Genomic DNA, 6890 nt, shown 5'->3' on the forward strand with positions numbered 1-6890 from the left:
GGACACCAGCCAGCGGCAGCCGCGGCTGGTGGTGGCCGCCGGACTGGGCGATTTGGGTTCCACTAATGTGCAGTACGATCGGACCATGAAACTAGTGGATAATGATGGGGAACTGGTTTTGGCCGTCGGATCCCGTTTGACAGTAAAAACCCTCTTCGGGGTGGCTACAAGGCACACCGGGTGGATTTGAAAGCGGGAATCACCTTGCCCATGCAACAAGGGTTCGGTGGATGTGATCTCAAAAAAAAAAGGGTTCGGTGGATGTGCGTTGTTTGCCGGCACGCCATGCTACCTGGGGCCAGGGCGTGCTCTTTTGTTGCCCGTCGGGCTGTTCTCTCATGTCCGTGTTGACACCGTTTACTTGTGCAACGCCACCATCGCTGACCCGCCGAGAATTGAGGCCTGCTGCCTCCTTTACGGCGATGCCCGGTCATGGAGCGCCATTGGGGCCACTGGTCTCTCATATGGCCACCACAACAGAGTTTACATTGGCGATGCCCGGCCATGCAGCATCATCGACTACGTGTCTCGCTACGTGTGTGGTTCAAAGATCATTGTAAAGCAGCGACGTCGCAGTGAACGACAGGCGCGCCATGGCCCGACTAGTGTGCACATCAAATCTGTGTAATATATGGGTTGCCAAAGCCAATAGTTCTGCTCGATTTCTTATGAAGCTGATTAATTATACTATAATTGCTATTCTATCGTTGATGATCAGTTTCTTATGTTGCTTCTTAAACTATAGTACCAGAATTGCTACTTTGCAGTAGATTGCAAACACGCTAAATCATGGTCCGCACAATCGATCTTACGGTTGGGGCTGGCCAGCAATTGTGGCTTCATTGTCGATGCCCAAGGTGAAGATGCACATAAATGCAAGAGCGGTGCCCGAGGTAGCACATCGACGAAATAGTGTGGGAGAGAGCTAGGGTTGGAGGAGTGACCCGTCACACTCCTGACTACTACTACCTCCGTCCTGGTTTATAGGTCCCCTTTGTAGTTTGTGCCAAATTTTGACTAAATATTTAACTAACAAAATGTTAATGCACGTCAAGAAAAATTATCTCATTGGATTCGTATTTGAATATAGTTTTCAAAAATATAATGTTTGATGACATGCGTGAACATTTTATTAGTTTAACCTATGATCAAATTTTGGTGCAAAATACAATGGGGACCAATACCGTTGATAACAAAATACAATGGCGCAAAATTTGGCACAAAATACAATGGCACAAAATACCGTTGATGGTCAGTTTCTTATGTTGCTTAAAATATACCAGAATTGCTACTTTACTATTGATTGCAAACACGCTAAATCATGGTCTGCACAATCGATTACGGTTGAGGCTGGCAGCAATTGTGGCTTCATTGTCGAGGATCGAAGGTGAAGATGCACGTAATGCAAGACCGGTGCCGGAGGCAGCACATCGACAAACAATAGTGTGAGAGAGAGTTAGGGTTGGAGGAGTGACCCCTCGCACTCCTGACTACTAGTACAATGTTTACCTCTCAGATTAGGCCTACGCTAGCAATCGTACTATAATTGACATAGCGGTCGTGCGGATTGCGCATTATATTGCTTGGTGTCTTTGCCGCTCTGTGGCCTTATAATAAGGCTACTGAGAAAAAGAAATCAGTATCATAAGGTTTTTCTTTAAAACCTGTTTTGTAAAGAAAATAAAATAGCAACATAACCACATTGTTTCGCTGGAAAAAGCGATAAATCAAACTACCAAGTTCATAGGAATTCGTATAAACATGACATGACCAAATTTTGGTGCACATCAATAAACAAAACTTTGCCAGCCACACTGAGAAATGAGCATATCTAGTAAAAAAAATCAGTAAGGAACGGAAAGTGCATGGATGAACCTGCACGGGTACATCTCCAAATGCTAAAAAATCAAAAAAAAAAAAAACTTGCTCGGGTACATCTCCATGTTCTATGTGCATGCATAAAGTTTCACGGAAAAATAACTTTTTTGTGGCATGTGGAAAAAAGGCAAAAAATTATGTCGAGGAACACTATTTAGAAGCACTAAAATTTGTCTTTTTTGTAGAGACAAAACAAAAAGACATTTTTTCACAAAACTTTGTGTCACGTACACCCATTTGCGAACATGTCTGCGTGATATTTTCTTTCTAATTTTTGACATTTTAAAACATGCTGAAAATGCATTTTTTGAAAAGTGGGTGCATATGCCCATGGGTTCACGGGGAGCCTTCTTGGTAAGGAACTCGATATTTAACCTGAGGATACTTGTAGCATTTTTTGAGAACTCCAGTGTTGCATTTTTTGAGAAATCCAGTGTTGCATTTTTTGAGAAATCCAGTATTGTTACACTTTGAGAGCACTTGTGTAGTTGCGGTACTTAACATGAGTCATCCACAAAATTGTATTATACTCCTATTTAAAGTGGCAGCAAAGAAAATGCAAGGGAGGTAACACATACTTTCTGACCTAGACAAATAGACTAATACACATAGCAGGACATCATATTTGGCAATATCGCTAACTAATCCCATAACCATGTCCTGCCGAGGCCGCGACTGGCTATCCCATCCAAGGGCTGGATGGTGGTGTATCCGGCCGGTTCACAATCTATTTCCTTAAAATTGTTTTCGCCTCCTTGTTGCCTATGACTCGTGCTTAGGTGAGGTCGTGGCATTTCGGTCTTTTTCTGCCCAGCACGACAAAACGGTCTATCGCGATGACGCTAATGGCGTTGGAGCAAGCACCAGGCCCACCACGATGCACACCGGTGCCCTCTGGAACCTTCTGGACTTAAAACTTCACGTGGTTACTTTTCTCTTTTTTTTGGACTTTGAAAAATTAAATTCTCTGAAAAGTCCAAAAACAACAACTAACTATGTGCACTTAATTAATAGTTTAGTCTAAAAGATAATAAAATCAACACCAAAAGTTGCAATAATGGTATGCTAATAGCATGAAACAAGCAAAAACTATAGATACACTTCACACGTATCAAACAACTATGTTAGAGTTGCTCTACGAGAATGAGGTGTGACTATTTAATAGTTGAACCAACCATCTCTTCTAACCGGAAGAGAAGACGAGCTAGCTCAGTAGGTGATACATTAGGTATTGAACGTAAGGTTACACATTCGCTTCCTTACATTAACGATATTTCCCTCTCAAGCAACAACCCTGCAATAATATAGAAAAGAGCACCCCTACAATAAGATACGAGAAGTCTCTTGTATCACCAACACACATAATACGGTTGTCAATTGTATAGGTGCCCTAGTTCGCCAAAGAGATTGATAAATTGGATGATAGATAGATAATCTAGCTAGTGCAAAACAATTTGTTTCTTCTGAATAAATAAAAACAACAAAGCATCCTTGTTAGCCTAGCAATTGACAACTGTATTGTTAAGAAAAAATTGGTCATCAACAACAATTCTCGAATCATATTCGCCTTTAACCAAGGCAGAGTGCCCTACAAGCTCAGCTTGAATGGCTTCAGCCCTACAGTGCAAAGTGCACATTAAAAAAATGATGTCGTCCGTACTCACGGTTGTTCCAGGGAGGTCAATGAGACGTACTAGTGGTTCACATAGGGCGTGATCGTCATCGGCGACCTCCCCGCAAACGTTGACAATGTGGCTCATGTTGGGCATTCGCCGTGATCGCGATGATCGAAGGGTTAATGCCATAAGACAAGTAATATTAAAGCCTTTGATATCGTCCGCAATTTCGGAGTAATGCATGAGAAGAACAATCGGTGCCAGGGCTATCAAACTGGGCGTGACTTGGCAATTATTTATATCTCATGGTTTCCACCGATGGATACGGGCGAGTTCCTTCTAACAATATGATCACCTTGAAGGCAGTTTTAGCCTAGACAATCACCATGGTGGCGGAGCCATGGGGGCCATTGCCCCCCCCCCCAACATGGATTTTCTCAGAATAAGCACATGAACACCCCCTCACATCTTATTTAAGTAATCCGGTGACGAGTGGACTAGATCGTGCAATAACAACATCGACCACAATGACACTGTAGTGGTCTACTAGCAGACTGCTACTTGATAAATAATTTGTATGGCCCTAATAGTACATGGCACAGGCAATACCAACTTACATTTTGAGTGTGTTTAAGTTGCCGAGCGCCATTTCTGATAATCTTACTCGCATGATTCGGAGTTATTGGTGGGAAGTGGAAAATGGGAAGCACAAGACGCACTGGATTGCCTGGGAAAAAATGGTTCGCTCAAAGAATCAAGGTGGTCTTGGCTTTTGTGACATGAGAGTGTTCAAACAAGCTCTATTAGCAAGGCAGGCATGGAGACTCAGCAATGCTCTTCATGCTGAAGCTCGAGCTCTTCTCCAAGCGGTGAAAATCACCTCATCAATGGGGTGTAATCAGGTGATTCTAGAAATAGATTCGACTGTACTGAAGAATGTTATTACATCAAGCGATTATGATCTAGCGCCCCTAGGTGTTCTATTTAGAGAAATAAAAGCCATGTTATGTGTTAGTTTTGAAAACTTTAGAATATCTATTGTACCAAGATCATGTATTGTTGTAGCTCATGAACTAGCTGCGCGTGGCGCTTGATAATCCCCAAGTGCAGGGAATCATCGTAGCAATTCCCAAAGGTGGAAGTGATAAGTATGGAGTGTCGAACTCACAAGGAGCTAAAGGTAAGATCAATATTTTCTCAAGTCCTATCTGCCACTGATACGACTCTACGTACACCGAACGCTTGCTTCCAACTAGATATGAGAAATAAGTATGAAGAGGATAACATTGCATGATATCGGAGACCTAAAATATAAAAATGGGTGTTGTTATCATAAAGTTAGAATATATTACTAAATATTATAAATAGCGAGTGTGGAGTAATGATGGATCGGTGTGCGGAATTATCCTAGGCAATTCTTAACAAGACCGGTAGTCGTCATTGCAATTTCATATGAGGGAGAGGCATAAACTAACATACTTTCTCTTCTTAGATCATATGCACTTATGATTGGAACTCTAGCAAGTATCCGCAACTACTAAAGATCATTAAGGTAAAACCCAACCATAGCAATAAAGCATCAAGTCCCCTTTATTCCCATACACCATGTCCCACTTATTCATGTTTGTGTTCCAGTCACTTGCGCAACGCCGACAATAAGTACCATGGACATATTGCAACACCCTACAGCAGGAATCCCTCACGCTTGCGCGACACGGAGGGCACCATATGACAGCACCAAAGTAAAACATGCAACTCGTACCAATCTAGATCATCAATCAACCCAAAGACAAAAGATATATACTCAAAACATCATAGGATGGCAACACATCATTGGATCATAATATGTGGCATAAAGCACCATATTCAAGTAGGGATTACAGCGGGGTGCAGGAGAGTGGAGCGTGTAAAATAGATGAGGATGGTGATGATGATGGTGATGTTGATGACGATCACCGTGGCGATGATTTCCCTCCCAATGGCACTCCGGCGCCACCGAGAGAGAGGAGGAGAGGTCCTCCCCCTTGTGCTTCCTCCTCCATGGCCTTCCCCCTGGATGGGAAGAGGTTTTCCCTCTGGTCCTTGGCCTTCATGGTGATGATGGCCCCTCCGGATCCTTCTCCATGGCCTCCGGTGATGATGGCCCCCTCCGGCAGGGTGCCAGATAGGGCCTAGATTGATTTCTCGTGGCTACAGAGACTTGCGGCGGCGGAACTTCTGATCTAGGTTATTTCCCGAAGGTTTCTGCATTTATAGAAGAGGTTGGTATTGATTTCAAGTCAGGAGGGTCTCCGCGCTGTCCACGAGGCAGGGGGGCACGCCCCCCACCCTCATGGGCAGCCCGGGACCCTTCTGGCCCAACTCTTGCACTCCAGGGGCTTTTTTTGGTCCATAAAAATTCATCAAAAATTGGGACGTCAATTGGACTCTGTTTGGTATTCCTTTTCTGTAAAACTCAAAAACAAGGAGAAAACAAAAACTGGCACTGGGCTCTAGGTTCATAGGTTAGTCCCAAAACTCATATAAAATAGCATATAAATGCATATAAAACATCCTAGATGGATAATATAATAGCATGAATACTTCATGAATTATAGATACGTTGGAGACGTATCAGCGCTCAGTTAGGGGATGGCGATCGTGAGGTCTGGATTGGCCATCTACCACAGTTTGTACTAAACCTGCCCAGCACACCAGTTTAATGGAATACATTTGTGTTCCTTTCAAAAAAAAAGACCAGATAGTTTGTGTGCAAGATTACTGAACGCAAAATATTATCGGCATGAAAATCTACTCTAGGTGTGATACCTTTAGTTTCGAAGAGTGACTTCAAAGAGGAGAAAAGGAGCCAGCTGGTGGGTGGTACTCCGATAGCCAGTTCAACCCCTGGGGCAACTTGGTGATCCAGCGCAATAGAGACGGCGGTCACATCCACCTAATGCCGAGATGGCGCCCCAACAAGGGTCACCCGGGGCCATGCGCATCGAGGAGCAGGATGCTGCAAGGGGTTTCGATCTGGACGGTGCGGTGGATTAGAAGAAACGGGCACCATGGTTGATGGCGAGCTGATTGAAGGTATGTAGTCTAGTCTTTGGGATTATGGCAGATGAAACAGGTGAGAGACAAAGGGATATGCGAAACGGGCGTGCGTGAGATTCTCAGTCGACTTACAGTCAAATGACATAACATGTAAGTAAGAAAGAAAAAATCTGAAAAATATTTGTAAGTCTTAGTCGACCACTACCTCCGTCCTGGTTTATTAGCCCTTTTTGTATTTTATGTCAAATTTTAATCATAAATTTAACTATCAAAATGTTAATGCATGCCATACAAAAATATATCTTTAGACTCGTATTTGAACATAGTTTCTGATGATATTGATTTTTACTATGTATA

The sequence above is a fragment of the Triticum aestivum genome, chromosome 2B (genome assembly GCF_018294505.1).
Source record: "Triticum aestivum cultivar Chinese Spring chromosome 2B, IWGSC CS RefSeq v2.1, whole genome shotgun sequence".
NCBI classification, from domain to species: Eukaryota; Viridiplantae; Streptophyta; class Magnoliopsida; order Poales; family Poaceae; genus Triticum; species Triticum aestivum.